General features: G+C 45.6%; 1 protein-coding gene across 2 annotated transcripts in view; it reads left to right on the top strand.

Annotated features, from left to right (window-relative positions):
• Positions 1-19,654: 19,654 nt before the first annotated feature.
• CNTN4 (contactin 4) overlaps positions 19,655-20,386 on the top strand; it is a 286,454-nt gene continuing 285,722 nt past the window's right edge. The window contains exon 1 of one of the 2 annotated variants that reach the window (XM_017827120.1): positions 19,655-19,744. The gene's annotated coding sequence lies outside the window, so the exon portion shown is untranslated. The remainder of the gene's footprint in view (positions 19,745-20,386) is intronic. The other variant, XM_017827116.1, reaches the window with a different exon arrangement.

The following is a 20,386-nucleotide window of genomic DNA, read 5'->3' as shown; positions in this document are numbered from 1 at the left end:
TCCTCCTCCCACCCCGTGATACATCTGTGTCCTGTCTTAGGCAGGAGAGCTCTTCCCTCTCCTTAGCACTCAATATCCTGCATCAGAGGTGACCTTACGTTTGTCCTTTAGAAATTATTCTTCTCTTGTCAATCTCTTTTCACTTGCAGATTAGCTTGCAGAAGGAAACAAGGCAAAAAAAACAGAGGAAAAATTATGATTTTCTAGTTACTGTAATCCCCAAAAAGCAGGATGGGAATAAAAGCAAGCAAGATCAAGAAAAGAATGCTCTGGAATTTTTTTTTTTTAGCCTTTTCAGTTATTTTAGATCATCTTATTTAAAGCTTATCCTAATAATTTCTTGTCAATGTCAAGAAAGAGAATGCAGGAAAATGAAGCAATTATTTATGAGATAATTACGTGGCTATCTCAAAACAGCACCATCTCTGCTAGAGATATTCTTAATCTTGGGTCACAGAATATATGCAGGAATCAGCAGGAATTGGAGTGGAGAAACCGAATATTTTTATTTTTTGTGGGCTTGGGCGTCAGCAGAGCCCATGTCATTGAGTTTAGTCAATGCCAGAACTAAACTTGGGCAGCAAGACATGGATCTCATCCCACTGGGAATGGAAGTTCCCCCAGGCTCAGGTTCATGAGGGCCATGAGGAGAAGCAGAATGAGCTGAAGTTTTACCCACTGGAATCTGACGTTATTCTGGTTGCTTAGGGGTCAACAACCATTAAATTGAGAAAACCACTGAGATCTTGATGGTTGTGGGGGATGAGTCAGAGTCATTGTGTTGGTACCAGGGGAGTCACTGTGCTTGTCTTCTGTAAAAAGGGCATGTCCAAGGCCAGGCTGGACAGGGCTTGGAGCAACCTGGGACAGTGAAAGGTGTCCCTGCCCATGGCAGGGGTCGGACTAGATGACCTTGAAGGTCCCTTCCAACCCAAACCATCCCATGAGCAGGTGATTTTCACTGTGTGGGAAAGATGAGGAGCTGTCCTGTGATCTTGGGCTGTGTGGAAGTCGTGCTTACATGGAGACATTTGGCCACCTCTGCTCTGGGATGCTGCTCCCAGGCTGAGCCTGATGCAGCTGAACGACCTCAGCGTGCCAGAAACCTCCACGTGCTTGTCACCAAGGAGGCCAATTGTCACCACAAACAGTCATCCTTCCCTGGGAAAAGCTTAAGGCAAAAATCAGGGGGATGCTCACCTTGAGGTTCAGCTGAATATTCAGTGGCAAACAGTGCTGGTGGCAAATTCCAGATGCAGATCTACCTGGAGAGGCTTTTCCTGGGAAGTGAGCAAAGCCCCACTCCTCTCTCCCTGTGCTGCTGCTTTGCATTTAGTGTCACACATTCCATCCCTTTTGCAGAACAAAACGTTCCAGGAGCTAAGGCAGCTGAATTTTTAGGTTTGATTTGTTTCAATGTTCATGTCCTTTGTTTTGTGACAAATACAATTTAGCACAAACCACACAAATCCTTGACAGAGATGGACTTTGTTTTAAAAATCCACTTCCTATATATGTTTATAGTCCTTGTTGCTTTATATTTGCCATAAAATATCAGCTCTCAGTGAGAGAAAACAATGTTCATGAGAGTGTCTGACCACTGGTATGACCAGAGACTCAATACAGGTGATACAGCACCTGTTTTGTGCTGCATAAGGGTCTCAATCTAATGAGTTCCCAAAGCCCCATTAATTTCAAAATATGCCAAATATTTCCTGTTATTGTCTGAAATGCTTATTTCGTTTTCATTTTTAACCCTGTGACTCTGTGGAATGAGTTTGTTCAAAATAGACCCCAGGAAAATGAGTAAAATCTAAAAGTGACAAATGATGTTGATCCCTTTCAACTTGAAAGCTTTTGAATCAGAAGCTGCCACACAGCTTTGTTCAAGGTCCAGCTGTAGTTTTGATAGGAAACGTGTTTTGATTCAGGAATTATTTGTAGGCTTCATTAAAATGTAAATTGCTCCATGAAGAAATCTAAAGGAGATTGAGTCCAAAGATATGTAAATATTCGAATGTAATTGGGGTTCAAGCCCTACATCTCTATTTCTGCCTGAACAGCTCAAACAGAGGAGAAGGTTTTCCATCCTTCACCTTCAAATCCAACAAAATTTCTCATACAATCCTGGAATGGTTTGGGTTGGAAGGGACCTTAAAGACTATCTAGTTCCAACCTCCAAAAGTGGTCCTGAGGCATAAGTTGAATAAAAAATCATAAATTAGTGGGGTTGGAGGATCTGGAAGAGGTGGGGAAGTGTGGACACCTGGAGTTGGGTTGAAAACTGTGGGGTGGAGTCTTCTCATCACCCAAGCAGCTCTCTGTGCTCTGCTGAGTAGGGCAGTGAGTAGGGCAGTGAGTAGGGCTGTGAGTAGGGCTGTGCTCTGTGTTAACCTGCTCAGGATCCACTCGCTGCTGCCAATAGAAAATATTATCTTCTTAGGAAATATTACATTTCCTATTACTTCTGATAGATCTCCCACGGAATTCTTTTGCAGTTAAACATAAATCAGCCCCAGGAGAACGGAATCTGTTCTTGTAAACACGGCCTGGGCACAAGGAGTAAATCACACAGGCCTTGGCAGAACGTGTCTCCTACATGGAGCAGGGTGAGGAGGGATAAATAATCCTCTGGCTCCCTGGGTGATGCCACTCTGCCTGTCCCTGGGTGCTGACAGTTTGGAGGAGAGCAGTGACTGGGGAACATGTCATGGAGTTGTGTGGGGAGCTCCCACTGTGCTCTGCTAACACACATGAGCACATGGGGCCAAGGCAGCTGCAGGAATATCCCTGCAGGCCAGGCTGAGTGTGAAAATCAAGATGTACTTTGGATTTGTTCATCCCCAAGTGTTTACTGCAGTTGAAGGAACATCTATAATGTTCATTCTCTGGTCTCCCAACACCCTTCTCTCCATCACTGCTCACGGAGTCCCTTGTCCTGGAGCTGGGGTGAGCTCAGCACCCTGACACAGCAGCAGGGAATGGAGGTTTTGGGAACCAGGATCAGTTCTTCCCCCTCCCACCCTTCCCCATCTGCCAGCCTAATCTTTGCAAATTATTTAAGCTACTTGTGTCCAATTTCCTCTCTGTGAACTGGGCAGAGTCACTCCTTGCCTGGAGGTAAGGAGAAGAAACGAGTCTGTTCAGGATTGGGGTGCATCTGGACACTGTCATGCCACAAAAAATGACTTGGTTGGAAGTGTAACTCCTCCTAAATTGCTTATCTGACTTCTGGAAGTGCCATCCAAGGTGGTGGTACCTGATTGCTGAGGCACAGCCACTCATCCTCTGCCTGCAGCTGCTCATGGGTAAAGCCCAGCATGGATGGAAATCATGGAAATTCATGGAAGTTTGCTCCATATTTCTGTAACAAAGTGATGCATCCTTTGGTTGGTAGTTTCTGAATTATTTTCAGCTATTTCCAGTCTTGTGTTTCTGTAATTTCCTGTTATTAACATATGATGAATCCAGTGCTGTGAGGGGAAATCCATGCAAACCAAATATTAGATGCTTCATTCTGCACAATGTTGTTTTTCACTGCTGTCACTTTTACAATATAAAAATTATCTGAGTAATTATAAAACATACATTAGTACAATGACAGGTCTTGCTTATAGCCAGGGTGCTGTTGAGGAACAGACTTCCAATAATCACTTCTCCTTTTACACAGTGCTTTCCCCAGAAATATTTTATGAGCTTAATCAGGGCAGGCAGTGGAAAGATCACCTTCAATTCATTTTAGAAGTATGAAAGATCAATAGAGGAGGTTGTTGTTTGAACTCTCCCATCACCTGAGCTTTCCAAACGAGCACAACCTCCCTCCCAAGGTGCAACTATGGCCAAATCAACACTTCAGCAGGAGGCTGAGAGAAGGCAGAGTTGTGCTGGGAGAATAAGCTGCCCTCTAAAAGCAGAGTTTGGGTGTTAACACACAAGGCAGTGTTGTAACACTTCTGTCCTGAGAGTGGGGGAATGAGCTGTCCAGGTGGAACGGTGACAGGCTGCTGTCAGCTGCCGTGGCTGCTGCTCTGATGGAACTATTGCAGTGTCTGTCTGTGTGATGACACAACCCCCCTGACCAGCCAAGGTCACACAGCCCTTCAGTGATCTGCTGAGGAAGTGCTGGTCCAGCAAACAAAAGGAGTTTTGGGAGCAGATTTACCAGATGCACCCCATTTATCTTGAAATTCTTTCCCTCCCTGAGTTGTGCAGTTCTGGTGACACCTCGGAGCAGGATGAATTCCCACCGAGGCAGGTGCAGCTGGAGGGGGTGTGGGCACTTATGATGGAGCCTGGAAGAGGAAACTAAGAGAGCAAAGTGTGGCTGGGTGGCTAAAAAAGGTTGGACACACACAGGAGGGAGGGGTATGGCTGCTTTCCCTAAACATCCCAGAGGATGTGGAGCCAGAGGTTTATTCATAACATGGATCTGGGTTCAGCAGCACTGAAATCAGGATGGGAATTAGAAGGAATTGTAGGAATAAAGTTCTGGGATATCTTTCAATCAGAAGAGGAGGCACAATGAGATCCAGCTTGTTCCCAGGTGGGGTTGGATGCACTGAGGAAGACCACAGCAGGAGGTGGTTCCTGCAGCCATGGGAGCCAACTGAGCTGCAGGAGGGGCAGGTTCAAAGGCTCAGCCATGCTCCTGTTTTCCCAAGGGCTCAAGAGGCACCACAGAAAGGAAAAACCACGTGGGGCTGGGGGGAAATTAGTAAGAATTCAAGGCAGTGGCTGTGCCAACAAGTGCGTAACAGAATTTGAATATTACAAATTTGGTGACAGAAGTGAACAGGATTTTGGTGGTCCTGCTGAAGGGTGAAAACAAAGATCCAGCTGAAAAATGGTGACAGGGGAAATTCAAGAGTCTGCTTTCCTTCCTGGCACCTGGAGCTGTTGCACAGGCTGCAATGAGTCCCTGTAGGATGAAAGGAAGGCAAAACACACGCTGTAGGTGCCTTCATATGGCTGGGACCACACAGGACATTTTGAACTGGGCTCTCCATCTTTCAGAAAGTTTTCATAAAATCTGTTACTAGTTATTCATAGGTGCATTAAATATATATATGTTTTTATATATATATCAATGGGAAGGATATTCTTCAAGGAAAGTCTCTCTCTCAAAAGACCAGCCTCCAGTGTGTTCTTTGCTGAAATACCTTTAATATGGACCAGCTTGCCTATGACAATGTGCACAACATTTTAAGCCCTCAGGGCTTCGGGAGAAGAACATCCAAATTAACAAAAGGATAACGAAGTCTGAAGCAGTAAAAGTGCAGCAGTTACTTTTTAATGGCAGCTAATTTAGGGGCATTGTTTGGAGCAGAGTCTGAGGCTGTAACTCAACCAAGCACTGCCAGTGCTTAACTGTTGTGTCAACCCTCGAGAGCTGCATATTGCCATTATTTTATTAATCACCACCCATAAAACAAACTTATGTAGAATTTAATTACTGGAGCCATTTGTTTTCTTTACTTGTGTTTGGGGGGCAAAGCTTCTGAGGAGGACGAGAGCTGTTTGTTACTCACAGCATATGTTTTTTCCCTTAAAATCTGAATTGGGAAAATTTCATTAGAGTATTGTTGCAGTATTAACGTCAATCAAGTTTCTACTTAGACTGAATTAAATTGCCATTGTGTGGGTCTTTGGGTTTTATAAAGAAATTGGGTAAAATTCACTAATTTGATGGAATTTATTAAGGAGACAGTGAGGACAGGAGTAAAAAATTCAGCATAAACTGTAAGGGAGAATCAAAACAAAAGCTTAGCTATATGTCTTTGATATGTTGACAATTCCCATAGCTCAAGGTAACCTTTCTCTGTAACACTCCAGGGTTTCCCTTTATTACTGTCTTTTTTAATAGAAAACCAGTGTTATGCTTCAAATGCCTTTTGCTGGTGAGCAAAAACACAAAGAGCAAAAGAAACCGAGAAATATAATGAGCTGAGGGAAGACAAGCAGTAAAAACCAGATCCTTTGCACCAAGATAAAGACCCGAGAAAGTGGTGACAGTGGCACTGGTGTCCTGCCTGTGGTTATTCAGTTGGGGTTTCTGAGGTGGGTGCTGGGTAGGAAAAGATCTGTTGATTTCTCTTTCCAAGCAATTGTTGTTACCTGGTTGGGTAAATGATTCATGGGGAGATATTTAGTCTGCCATTTTGCTATTTCAGTATCTGGATTTTCATCACTTGACTGTACAACGTCAATATTTTATGCTCAAAAATGTCCCTGTTAATTCACTGCTGAGGCACCAAACAAGTCAGGTGGAATTTAATTTTATAGGATTTAATTTTATGGTTGCCCATATCACAAACTAGTGTTTAGTTTTAGTTAGGAAGTGTCCAAGGCCAGGTTGGATGGGACTTGGAGCAACCTGGGCTAGTGGAAGGTGTCCCTGCCCATCCCAGGGGGGTTAGAACACGAGGAGTTTTAAGGTCCCATCCAACCCAAACCAGTCTGGATTCTGTGATTCTACAAATAACAAACAGAGCCACCAAGAGGTGGTTCAAGGACTAGAACTTGACTCAGAACAAAGCCACGTGTCCTTTGTACACCAGGTGATTTATACACCAGCTTTCTAAACATCTTGCTCTCCATGGAGTGCTTGATTGTTCTGATTTTTAGCTGGTTTATTTGTACAGCCAAAACTTTGCACATATTTTAGGAAGCATTTTGAAGACAGACCGAGGAACTTGTATATTCTTTAAGTATAATAAACTGCTCTCTGCCCAGACAGGTAGTCTCAACACAATTGATTTTTGACAAAGATGGATTGGTTTCTTTGATTTTAGAAGGCAGGGGGATTTTTGCTCCAGTGCAGGGCAGAACCAGGTCTTAGAAGGTTTGCCTCTTCCAAGAAGAGGTTTTGTTTCACCTACACTGCCTTTGTAAGCCTTGAACAGCTACAGACTGATGGACAGGTGAGCTTGGAAACTTTCCTACCTGCCCTTTGAGCTTTGTTTTTGTGCTATCTGTGGGTTGCTGTTTTTTCATCGAGTCAAAAAGTCCAATAGATGTTACCAAGAAAAACAGCAGCACGGAAGGAAAAATCTCCTCTCCCAAGTTTGGAGCTCTGACTTTTTTTAAAATCCATATGCCAGTGCCAATCCAGGTAAAATGCATTTTGGAGGGGTTGTTCCTGGAGTGTCTTGGTGCACTGGCACACTGCACTCCAGACACAAATCCTAAAGGCAACAGTCCCCCCTGCAGCAATGGGAGAGTTTGCTGTGCTCAGGGACCCTCAGAATTTCTTGTTTCTTGCTGAAGGTGTGACAAGTGGAAGTGGTTTCAGTGAGATGACATAGAAAAGTAGGAAAGGACCCTAAAAGGTGTCTTAGGAAATGTAAAATAAACAGAAAAGAATTCCCAAGGGAACACAGCCATCCTGTTTGGACTCTATCTCTTCCTCTCACTCCTGTGTGCTCTGTTCAGAGCACAAAGCAGAGCAAACATATGTTGAGAGATGCTGCCTATTTATAAAGCAAACACTGACATCAAGCAGAAAACAAAGGATAGATGAAGAACATGTTTTGCACACTAATCAATCTATCTTAACTCAGAAGTAGTGAGTATCTTAACTCAAAAGTAGTATATGATGGGACTGGGATTTTAAAGGTACTGCCCCCTCAGGTGAGACCCCCCTGCAGAGCTGCTCCTGCCCTGGGGGCCCAGCTGGACATGGAGCTGCTGGAGAGAGTCCAGAGGAGGCCCCAGGATGGCCAGAGGGCTGGAGCAGCTCTGCTGGGAGGAAAGGCTGGGAGAGTTGGGACTGCTAAGCCTGGAGAAGAGAAGCTTCAGGGTGAGCTACTTGTGGCCTTGCAGGACCTGAAAGGGCCAAAAGGAAAGATGGAGAGAGACTGTTTACAAGGGATGGAGTGACAGGACACAGGGAATGGCTTCCCACTGCCAGAGGGCAGGGTTAGATGGGCTATTTGGAAGAAATCCTTCCCTGTGAGGGTGGGGAGGCCCTGGCACAGGTTGCTGTGGCTGCCCCATCCCTGCAAGTGTCCAAGGCCAGGTTGGAGCAACCTGGGCTAGTGGAAGGTGTCCTGCCCATGGCAGAGGGTGTGACTGGGTGGGCTTTAAGGTCCCTCGCAAGCCAGACCATTCTATGATCCTGTGATTCAATATTTCCACATATTTAAAGTCCCTCCACATGACTGTTGTTCTGGACACAAGTTGGGAAGAGCCCCAGGCACAGCTTTTAATGTTGGAACCTGAAGTGCAAAATGAGACTCATCTCACCAGAGAGAAGAAAAGCCATTAGCATCTGTTTCCAGAAAACCTAGTTTAAACTTGAAATAAGTCTTTAATAAAACAAAGTGAGCAGTGTCCATGCATATTGTTGCTGACACTTTAAGCCAGCCCATAGATTCAGACAAGCTTGAGCAAAACACTCACTGCAGAAGGTCATCCGAGGCTCAGCTGATGTGTCAGGGAGGTTAGAGATGAAAAGTTTTCTTCATCTGCTTTCTTCACTGCAATTACAAATACCAGCAGTGTTGGAATTCACCTTTGGCTGCACATTTCCTGCTGCCTCACCGGTGTGTCAGGAAGGTTCACGTGCAGTGTCACCTCCCTGTGTGTGTGTCACCAGAAATGAGGAACCCTGAAATGCAGAACTGGCCAAGGTGCTTATTTCAGCAAGACATCCTTCTTCCAACACAGCTCTCAATAAAAATATTACAGATAGTAGTTTAAATTCCACTGCTATTTGGAGTGTGTGCTGGGCAGAACGACAGAAGAGATCCAAGCTGTTCTGATCTGATTGTGAATATCAGGCTGTAAAAGTTGGGAGATAGGAGAGAGTGACATGGGTTTCTTATTTTATTTTGCTTTAAGATGAGACAGCTTCACTTTCACTTGTGGGAGGTTATTGTTGAGGCACCACAGCAGATTCAAACTGGGGGAAATAAGACTTTGCAGAGGATCACTCTTTTTAATGTTCTTCTGGGAATACATGGGGGAAGTATGAGTGGGGATGACCCAGATCAGCCTGGGATGACCCAGATCAGCCCGGGATGACCCAGATCAGCCCTGCTGAGCCCCCTAAACCCCAGCCACCTCTTTGCACTGTTGGTGGTCTTGGCAGGGAGCTGGAGGCAGCAGCAGCTGGTGGGACACCCTCCACTCTCACATCCCTGTCCTCTCTGGTAGGAGAAGCCAATTCCTCCAGGGAGTGTGTCCTGTCACTGCCATCACGTGTGGGCTGCAGCTCCCTCTCTGCCAGTTTAATTTGCAGTTCGGTGCTGTGCCAGCTGAGAAACAATCCCCCCCTCCCAGTCCTGCCTGCAGGGCTTGGACTGTATCTGCTGTGGGCATGGAGGTGACATCCCAGCATGGCACAGCCTGGGACAGCCCTCCTTGCCCCACTTGGGCAGGAGACTCTCCCAGCAAGTGAGAGCACGTAAAAAGATGCTCTTCTAGGGCTGTAAAGTCTCCACAGACTCCAAATGAGGGGGTGGAAGTGAAAATGTACAATATGTTGTCAGCAAGTAGAGTTACTTTTTTTCCCAGCCCCTCCTGTCCTGCTCTGTTTTACAAATCCATGATGCTTAAAAAGCCCAGGGTGAGTGCCTGTGTCTGCACACAGGCTGTCCTGGTTTAAGGAGAGCCTGTTTTATTTGTTTTAAGTAGAGCAGAGCTGAGGGTTGACTGGGAGTGCACAGACTGACTTTAGTTCCAGAAAGGAAGTGGCTTGCTTTTAATAAGAATAACTGGTTTATTTAATTTAATTATATTTTATTATTTTTATTTTTATTTTATTTTATTTCTTCTACAGTTTACCACCCATAAGTGGTTCATAAGTGTTTTATTTCTATAGAACCATAGAATCACAGAATGATTTGGGTTGGAAGGGAACTTAAAGCCCATCCAGTCACACCCCCTTCCATGGACAGGGTCACCTTCCACCAGCCCAGGTTGCTCCAAGCCCCATCCAACCTGGCCTTGGACACTTCCAGGGATGGAGCAGCCACAGTTTCTCTGGGCAAATTGTGCCAGGGCCTCCCCACCCTCCCAGCCAAGAATTTTTTCTTAATATCTCATCTAACCCTACTCTCTGTCAGTTTAATTCCATCTTGGAGACATTTCACTGATTCAGCTTCACTGTCTAAAGCTCAAAGTAGGGCAAAAATAGTACATAGTCCTTCATTGGCTTTTTGACTGAAAATAAATTATTTCCACGGAATGTAATGCATGTTTTTTACTCATTTATGGTCTCTGCCTCTCTCCATGTGAAACAAAGCCTCTGTGATGTGCTTACAGCAAAGGTGCATTATTAAAGTGCCCGTGTAAGTGGCAGTTGGGAAAGAGTGTAAACAGGTTTTGACACTGATTTCCAGCAGATTAACATGCAGGAATAAAAAGGGAAGGAAGAGAGGGAGGAAGGAGAGCCAGGCTGATGTGACAGCCGTAACTGAGCCATAATTGCCTGTAAAATCAGAAGGGAGTTGACTTTAAATACGAATGTCATGAGTATTACCAAAGCATTGAAAAAATATCCAGCTGCTTGCCTTGTCTGCAACCCGACTGTGCTCAGATGTCCGTGTGCTACATGTGAGGTGTGCCAGGTGGATGTTGCAGGGGTAGAACTTCTGAGACTTTTAGAAAGCTCAGGAGGGTGGGATTGTGCAACAAAAGTAAAATGATGGCTGTGTCAAATAGTACTGAATTAATGTTTACATATAATTTTTTACCTCTACTTGATTCTTCTGTTTGATGGATGCCCCACCCCTGGAAGTGTCCAAGGCCAAGTTGGATGGGTCTTGGAGTAACCTGGGAAAATAGAAGGTGTCCCTGTTCATGGCAGGAGGGTTGGAATGAGATGATCTTTCAGGTCCCTTCCAACTCAGCCATTCTATGATTCTATGGCAACAAATTCCTTATTACTGAATTTATCCACTTCAATATCAGAGTAACAAAGGATGATTAAGAAAGAGACCCATAATTGCATTTGTGCCATAGGCAGCACAGTGCCTCTGTGGAAAAGAAAATGAAGCATGATCAGGTTCCCCAAACAAAGGGTTCTGTACCCAAATCTCTGTTGGGTGTGTGGCACAAGGCAAGCCAAGCCTGACTGCAGCTACAGTTTTACTTCCAGCAGGAAAGAAAAGACAACCTGCAAATGCCTGGTAAAGAACAACCACAGTTAGAAACAGCTAATTGCTGAACATTTCTCAGATCTAAAAATAAGCCAGAAAGGAAGACAGCAGAGAGACAAACCACACAGAGCTACTCAGAGCTCCCAGCAAAGGAATCTGCAGCAGGCATCAAACATTCCTACAAGGCTACATCAGCTGGGTGGCTCTGCAGGAGGGAAAACACTGGGATCCTTTGTTCTTACAGCCTCCTTTGCCTCTTGTTTCCCCTTATTTATCATCCGAGATTTTAAATAAAAACAAGGGAGCAGGCAGCCCAAAAGCAGGAAAGGACACACAATTTTTCACCCTTATTGCTTTTGGGACATCACAGAGGGATCAATTTGAACTGTCAGGTTGAGTCAGATGTCAAGACGTGGACATTTGAGAAGGGAAAGCTCCTTCCTGCTAAGGATGGCTTGGATCAGCTCTTTTGTGCCACCTTTTGTCTCCCTGCAGGGGTTATAGTGAAGGTGGGGAAAACAAGGATCTCTGCTTTGCTCAGGCAGGGTCAAACCAGGGTAAAACCCAGTGAGGACCTTTCCTGGGGGACTGCTTCAGCTCTGAGTCCCACAGGTAAGAGTCTCAGAATCAGAAAGCTCATGACCAGTCCTTTGATAATGTCCTTTTTCCCCACTGGGCTGAGCTGACCCTGGGAAGCTCCACCCGAGCCCTGGCACAACAACAGTGGCTCAGCTCTCGTGGGAAAGCTCCACAGAAGGCTTGTGCCATTCTGGATTTCACACCCCCTGAGTACTTCCCAACTGATCCTATGAGCAGACAGAAAAGTGCTTTGAGGACAGTTGTGGCAGGTAATGACTCTGATGGAAAAGCTAGTTGGGTTGGCATTCAGGGACATGGATTCCTTGGGGGAAAATAACTGTTCCCAAGGGATAGATGTGCAAATAAACACCAGTCCCCATTTTACAATTAAACAGCCAACCTTCGAGGAGATGTTTCCCCAGAGATCCCTTTGCTGGATTATCACACCCTTGCATCAGCTGCTCTCTGTCCCAGCTCTCAGGGATCAGCAGGGATCACACCTCCTGCTGTTCATTCCAGCCCCTCAGCACATCTTTGTCTCCAGCACCCTGCCAGGGACCAGCACAGCTCCTGGGCTCTGTGGGCAGGTTGTCTTGCTCCACATGGACATGAAGGCCTGTTGTCAGCCTCTGAGGTGAGACAGAAAGGATCAGTGATGCCAATTCCTGATAGGGAAGGAGGTGGAAGAGGTATTTCCTTGAGCACCTCGACACAGTGGTTTGATGATCGTACACTTCCCTCTCTTGTAATGTCTTAGCTTAGACAAGGGTATCTGCCCCACTGGCTTCTTCTCAGAATTGATGTGTTGGGCTGACTGATTTACTGTTCACTTCAGAAAGTGAACAGTAAATGGAGCTGTGCACAATAACCATCAATTAAACCATTCCCATCTTGAGTTTCCTCGTGCCACCCCCGTGTTTGCAGCTCCCTGCTGTCAAATCCAGCAGAACTCTGCCATACCTCTGATACCACAGAATCACAGGGGCAGAGAATGGCCAGAGTTGAAAGGGACCTTAAAGATCATCTCATTCCATCCCCTGCCATGGGCAGGGACACCTTCCACTAGCCCAGGTTGCTCCAAGTCCTGTCCAACTCGGCCTTGAACACTCCCAGGGATGGGGCAGCCACAGCTTCTCTGGGCAACCTACCTCAGGTGGTCACACATCTTCTTTCTACCCAGATAGATCTGATGGAAGCCTATTTTTATTTTCTATGAGCAATCTTAAAGAAACCCCCCCCCCCATTGTTAAAGGGGTGCAGTGCAGGTGTTTAAAGAGGCAGCTCCTCTCTCCTTTGACACGAAGATGAACTTGCCCCGGTCTCTGACTCAGTGCCCTGGGCCATCACTCTGATTTCTTTGACTCCTGGCGAGCAGATGCTCTAAATCTGTCAATATGAAGCACAAAAGGGTCTTATTAATGGTCCAACTCCTATGTTTGTCACGGGCAGTGCTATCAATCTTCCCTTATACATGTGCATTAGCTGGCAATTGTTTACATAGGCTGTAGCTCCCACTCTGAGCTTTACACCCCCCCTTTCATGCTGCTGCCTCATCCACAGTGGTCTTTATGTCACATATATCACATTTATATGGCTTGAGCAAGCTTGAGCCTCACTTTTCCTTGTAGGGCACCCAGCTGTAAGGTCCTTTGCTGTTTTCCATAGTATATTGGTGCTCCCTGAATTATTCACTCCCTTTCTGAGAAGCAGCATTAAGAATGTAATCTTCTGTTCATAAATCCATTGGAAGACTCTTAATAATGTAAGCCTTAGTGGAACTTCCCAGCATTGCAAAGGGAGGAGTAAGCATTTCCTTAGGGTTTCAGGTGGTTCACTTTCCTGTGACAAAATGAAATCCATTCTATAAAGAAGAAATAACACAGCTTTTGAAAGATTTCAGACATTCTCTTCTTCTTTTTCCTTGTAACAAATGATCAGCTGCCCTGGCACTACAGGAAGGACCATAAAACTGGCAGAATACACAGAAGTCAAATTCAAGACCACTTATATTATTAAGTTAACACTACTGCACGTCCTGATCCTGATGCAAAGAGGTTTTGCTTCACTGGAGATACTCAAGAACTGTCTGGAGGCAACTCTGTGCCTTGTGCTCTGGGATGACCCTGCTGTGGTCCCTTCCCTCCCGACCCATTCTGTGATTTCAGAGGCAAAACATCACCTTATAAACATCAGCTCAGGTGAAATGAGCCCCAGAACCATTCCCTTAAATCTAGTCCCAAAAGTGATGATAATTTCCCACAAGTGAAGTAATTGCAGAGTTATTTGCAGGTTTGGGAGATACATGGGTTAGTCAAATAAAGCTGAGTACCCACTGAATGTCTCATGGCCTCAGTGGTGCAGCTCTTTGAACCTTCTACAACATATTTACACTGATTTGGCCTTTTTCTGGCCTCATCATCTACATAATATCTCTCCTGTGCTTACAGAAATACCATAAATACATTTGGGCCAGAGCTGTTTGGTTTTGTTTTGTCCCACAGGATGTATCCAACTCAGGATATAATTTTCAGATAATGACTTAAACGGGAATATACGTGTTCATACCCTGCTAACACGACTTCCATAATAACACGATCCCTTTTAGGAAATTATGTATGCACAGCCAGTCAATTGGGAAGTGCTGTGGAAAGCTAAAATTCAAAAAGTGACAGTTAATAACTTATCTGTCGAAGGTACCCAACTGTCCTCGGGAAAAAATAATTGTTTCAATTAAAAAAAAAAGTCAGCTTTGTTTTATTCTTCTAACAGCCGTGAAAGTATTTGTCTTTATCTTTATTATTGGCAGGCTACTATTCTTCAAATACAAACCTACCCTATCATTACTGGAATAAAGTTTATCTGTTATTCATAAGCTGCAGAGAGATGTTTTCCCTTACTGTTGTTTTTTTTCCCCCCTCTCTCTGCTGTTTTTAATGGATTTCTATAGAAATCTTTCAAATAAAAATTTGTATTACTTTCTCTTGCCTCGGCACAAATATATTTCTCCCTGTATTTCTGTGCTGAAATTTATACAGTTCTATTTTTGCCCTTCCTTATCTGTACGTTAACAATAGACCGTGCCTTGCTCAGAATTGTCTCCGTCGCTCCCATTCTGGGGAAAATCTGAAAGTCTTTCCTGTTCTCATTACTGGGAAGAGCGGTTCCTATCTTGAAGGGGATTTTAGGGAGCTTCCCACAGCTTTAATCCAGAGCCTCTGAATCAGTGAAAGCCCCACGGGTGGTGTGTGCAAGGACCACATCAAGCCCATGACGCTGCTCCAGAATCGGAGGCTCTGCTGGTGAAAGGGGCAGCTCTGCAAGTCTTTCTGGGATTAAAAGTGGAAAAGCGTCTTTATAGTTCCTGCATTTGGTTGTATTAATGCAACATACAAAAAGTTTCCTTTGGGAAGTTATTCCCAAGAGTTCTGACATTCCTCAGTGTAGTCATGGTGCTGTTGGCAACCAGATCCATGAGTGGGATGGTGGGTGACACAGAAGGTCTGAACACCACGCTGGAGGATCTCCACCCTCTCTGTGCCCCAAAGGAAGGAGGCATTTCTCACTCCTTTCCCTGGAATAACTCACGACAATCATGATTTGAGGCAAAATGTTAGACAGGACTGAGGGGGTTTGGTTTGATAATTCTTGTCCTATGCCATTAACTCCTCAGTGCCCCAAGCTGACTTTTCTCTGGATACTTGGAATTGGATCTGGCTCACAGAGCCTGTCTCCACAGGCTTCCCTGGGAGGCAAAGCTGTCACTTGTCCCCAGATCACACAGTTGGGCTCATGGAGGATCGTGCAGAGGTGTGTTGGGATCATGGGCTGACTGCAGCTAGAGGGGCTTCATTACAAAATCATAGAATCACATGGTTTTGGTTGGAAGGGACCTTAAAGCTCATCCCATCCCACCCCCTGCCATGGGCAGGGACACCTTCCACTAGCCCAGGTTGCTCCAAGCCCCGTCCAACCTGGCCTTGGACACTTCCAGGGATGGGGCAGCCACAGCTTCTCTGGGCAACCTGTGCCAGGGCCTCCCCACCCTCCCAGGGAACAATTCCTTCCCAATATCCAATCTAAACCTAACCACCACTCTAGAAGCTTACAGTGCTTCCCTGAAAGCCAAACCCCGAAGTTTTCAGTGGAATATTTCCAACAGAAAATGCACAAGGGTGTGGGTAAGTCTGGGAAACCTCTGGAAGAAGAATCCCAGCCCCACAGTTGACGAGGCAGTTGGTTGATGCTCCTTCCTTTATCCAAAGTCCATTGTGCTGTTTAGAGATCCTGCTCCTTCACAGCTGGTGCAGGGAGCTCTTGTTTAAAAAAATTCCAAACTCGGGGATGTGAGGAAGTGCTGGAGTTATCAGCACCTCCAGCCATCTTTGGTAGGACTCTGAAAGGCCCGGGGAGGGCATTATGCTGAGTGTTTATCAGGTGATGGATGATTAATAGGTCTTAGCACACAATGAATGTGTATCTCTCCTTCACATGCTAATCACATGGCATTTATAAATGTCAGCACCTTATCGTGGAGGCACACTCAGAATTCTGTGTGGCTTGAAAGGTATTTATTTTTTACCATTTTTAATGTGTGTATTATTAAGGTTGTGTCATTTGAAGCGTCCCTTGGGCAGCGATTTGGAAACACGGGGAGTTTTTATTTTGGTTTCTGAAGCAATCGAATTGTTGCATTTTCAACCTAGTCTAAAAAATTCGCTGCAGATAATGATGTTTATCTTGTGTTTCCTTAACTACTAAAACGTGGCAGTGGGTGTCACCTTGGAATTTTAATAATGACAAAAAATAATTTATAATTATTGGACTGAGAAGCTTCAGGGTTTTCCCATTCTGCTTTTTTTTTTTTTTTAATGTTGAACTTCCTTGCTTCGCAACCTAAGGCCTTAATTTAGAGTTATAAATTATAGTTTTACCATTTGAGAAGTGCATAATTTTCATGAAAAAAAAATTCCTGAATTTCATGAATTGGCCATAAAAATGTGCTTTATTATCAAATGTGAGTAGGGAGTGTGAGCCTCAAGGAATTTCTATAAAAGTTCGAGGAGAATTTGAGTACAGAAAGTCCAATGAAAAACATGGGAAGATTCTGAACTGGGCTGCTACTTAAGCTGAGCTTTTAAAACTGTGAAAGACTTTCTTTCCCAGCTATAATGTTCCTTCCCATGCTCCTTGAGGCAGGCAGAACTGCTGTTGTCTTCCAGAGGCTTTATGGACCTGAAGAATTTGGAATTAAACTAAAGAAATTAAGATTCCTTTAGAAATCTATGCCTTCAAAGCTTTATTTTGTGCCTGGACAGTGAAGTTGTTGAAGTAACACCTGAGGGCTACTTGGTGACATCAAGTTTGTAGGTTGACATCTTTGGTTCTCAACAATTTCGTCAGTGATAAATATCCACATTTTCGAAATACTTCCTTGAAATTGGCAATAACTGGCATATTTGGCCAAAGATTGGATCATTTTGGAGCAAACATGGTCTTAGCATTCACTGAATGTGTTCTCTCTGAAAAAATCACTGTGTTAGGCTGGAAAAACACAAAGGTTTTGCTTCAGTCTCTTCCCTACTCCCAAACAGGACATGAGTCTCCAAGGCCATTTATCCACCAGCTTTCCATGGCACTAAAATCACTCCAACCTTGTATAATGGATTTATTCTCCTGCAAATCACCATGTGTGTTGTCACATGTCTCTGGAATATTTACAGATCCCATCACAAATAATTCTCAAGCAGTTGCTGATTACTCTTTTCTCACTGCACCTCCTTAAAAATTATCCATTTCAGGCATTACCCTAAAACGAAGCTCCTGCAAAGTGAGGCTGGTGATGGTTAAAAAGGAAGTTTTCTCCAAAATTCCTTGTAAGCTGTGTAGCTCCCTGTGTGACTGAGTTACAACAGCCCTGGACTTACACAGCCTCTCAAAGGACTTTACAAATAGCCATCACCACGTAAAGATAGCCTTGGTATTTTAATTAAAGGTCAGACAAACCCACAGTGTAAACCTCGGGGATGGTTTGCAGCAGTCATTTAAAGCAGAGTTGCTTAACAAAGTCTTACTGCCTTAGTAAAACCGTGCCCAAACCTTGGCCGGGATTTACACAAGCTGCAGCCCGAGCAGAGGAGCCTCTGCCAAGTTCAGGCTGCGAGTTCAGCACCCATAAATCACAGCCCGCGTGTGCTTTACACCAGGTTGGAGGAGGCTGCACTGCTTTACTCACAGCTCTGTGTTGGCACACAGGGCACTCCTCACAGGGTCTCCTCACCCCTCTGCAACCCGGGCCGGGACTTGGTGCCAGTTTCACCTCCTGCTTGGCCCTGCATCTCCCTGTGACAACCTTCACGGTGATTCAAAAGCAGTTTGTTTTCACCTAATTAACATCCCCGCGCTAAGGAGCGGAGCGATGCTCTGGCAGGAATCTCCCGGCTGTCAATCACAGCCCGGCTGCGCCGCAGCAGCTTCTGAAGGTCGCGCTGTAAGGCTTGATTCAAAGTGTCAGCTTTACTGTTACAACCGAGCTTAAAAACCCGCCAGGCAGTTTTCCTTGCCAGATTTATGAAGTATTTTAGACTATTTGTTCAAAGGAATGTGTCTGAATTTTAAACCGGAGGCTTTGATTGCTGACTCTTCTACCTTTGGCCTTATTTGTGGATTCGTTGGGGGAAAGGAAGAAAAAAAAAAAGAAAAAAGCAGGAAAAGCAGGTGACCTGGTTTGCTTGTTCATTCAGGGGTGAGTTATAAGGTGTGCAGGGGAGGTGGCACGACCAAAAGGCTTTTCAAGGAAGCCATCTGTCTGCTCACACCGCTGCCCTGCCTTCACCTTTCAGATCTGATTTGCTTTCGGTTGCCACCCAGCCGAGGTGGGTGATGTGTTTTTCCCTGGATGTTGCGTGCTCAGCTGGGTTATGATGATGATGTATTCAATGCATGTTCCCTTTGAAAAATTCGGAAGCACTTCCAGCGTTGATTTCCCTCCAGAGTTATTACACCCCACGCAGATTGGCAGCGCCGTGCCACGGTGCCAGGATTGATGAGGTGACCTTGGAGACACAGGCACTCCCAAATTGAAAACACTTGGCGCTCAACTTTGCTTTGGATTGCTGAGCAGGCTCCACTCCTGTATAAATCAGGAGGAGATTACACAAATAATACCCAACATTTATATAACATTTCATAGCACAAGGGGATTCTTTCACACACGGCTCGAGTGCAACACTCCTGCCTCCTCTAGACTTTGATTTGCAGTTGGGTCCAACCCTAAACCTCCAGTAGGACTCAGGAAAGGCAGCACTGGCCCCTCCTGCCCTCCCCATGAGCAGTGGACTCTCTTTAGGGCCACCTTCCATCATGAAGGTTGGGCTTGATGGTCTTGGAGGTCTTACCCAACCATAATGATTCTATGGGATTTTAAGGGATCTGAGCATTTCTATGGGATTTTAAGAGCTGAGCATTCCCAAGGCACCAGGGTAGAGGCTGCTCAAGATTGGGCCAACTAAAGATGCTCCATTATTCCCAGCCTATGGAGATGCTCCACTGTGTTTTCACTGCTCCATGTGCTGCTGCCCAAACCCTTGGACCAACAGAGCTGAGCCCTGCATGGGGCTGAGCTTGGAGTCTCCACCGGGGCAGCCCCCCTCCTGTGCTGCTCAGGCTGCTTCCCAACCTTTTGGAGTCTTTTGGAGCCTTTTGAATCCTTTTGGAGTGGGGAGCTGCACTAATAAAGAGGCTCTGATAGATGGCAATGAAACATCTGAGTGAAAGAATGTCGAGGTGAACCTGTAAAGCAGCAATAAACAGGAATCCAACCTGCACTAACGTTAATTGTCACTCAGTTTATATCGATGTGTAGTTTATTAAACCATAAAGCAAGGCAGCAAGCACAGAGAGCAACTCTAGAGATAATTAAACATAATAAGGGTTTCACTTAATCCCTCAAAACCCAGGGGAGGCACAGTTAAGACTGAATACCCTCTTTGCACTGGAAGGCATTTTTTTTTTGCACAGGCATTTAAGAGCACTTCCCGGGACAGAATTTCGGGACAGGGGCACAGGTAGGTCCCACTCACTCCTGAATACGTTTCTTTTTCTTTTCTTTGTGCCTTTACACTGCGCTGCTGATTAAGCCTAAACTCACGACTCTGAAAGCAGTTCGCGGCTCATCATTTGCATTGTGGTAGCAAGTAAAGACACGGATGAGGGATCCTGCGGAAGGTTTGGGAGCATCTCTGGGCACAGGGGTGCCAAAAGGGCTTGGAAGCGGCAGAGCTGGTCCCCAGGTGTGCTCCGCTCTCCGGCTCCTCATCTCCCTGCAGGAGACACTTATTTCTCGGACTAGGAGCATCAGGAAGGGAACGAAAGCAGAAAGTGGATGCAAAGGGCTGAGCGAGCAGGCGGGTGAGGAGAAAGGCTCCTTTGGAAGAGCGAGACAATTACGGCAAATTTGGGATTAAAACCGGAGGGCAAAAAAGCCGCGAGCGGTAATTTGGGACTGCAAGGTCTGCCGTCAGCGGGACCGGGACTGGGCGAGGATGCGGGAAACGCGGGGAGCGGGACGGGAACAGGCTCGGGGCTGCCGCGGAGGATCCCGCAGGTGCGGGATGAGCAGCACCTGGGCTGCAGGAGCGCGGAACGGGGCAGGGCAAAGGATGCTGCCCGCGGGTCGGGGACCGCGCCGGTGCCGCGCACACCCGCGG

The sequence above is a fragment of the Lepidothrix coronata genome, unplaced genomic scaffold (assembly GCF_001604755.1).
Source record: "Lepidothrix coronata isolate B3197 unplaced genomic scaffold, Lepidothrix_coronata-1.0 Scaffold134, whole genome shotgun sequence".
Classification (NCBI taxonomy): domain Eukaryota; kingdom Metazoa; phylum Chordata; class Aves; order Passeriformes; family Pipridae; genus Lepidothrix; species Lepidothrix coronata.
Note: the sequence above shows the minus strand (reverse complement) of the source record. Positions and strands in the feature narration are given on the sequence as shown.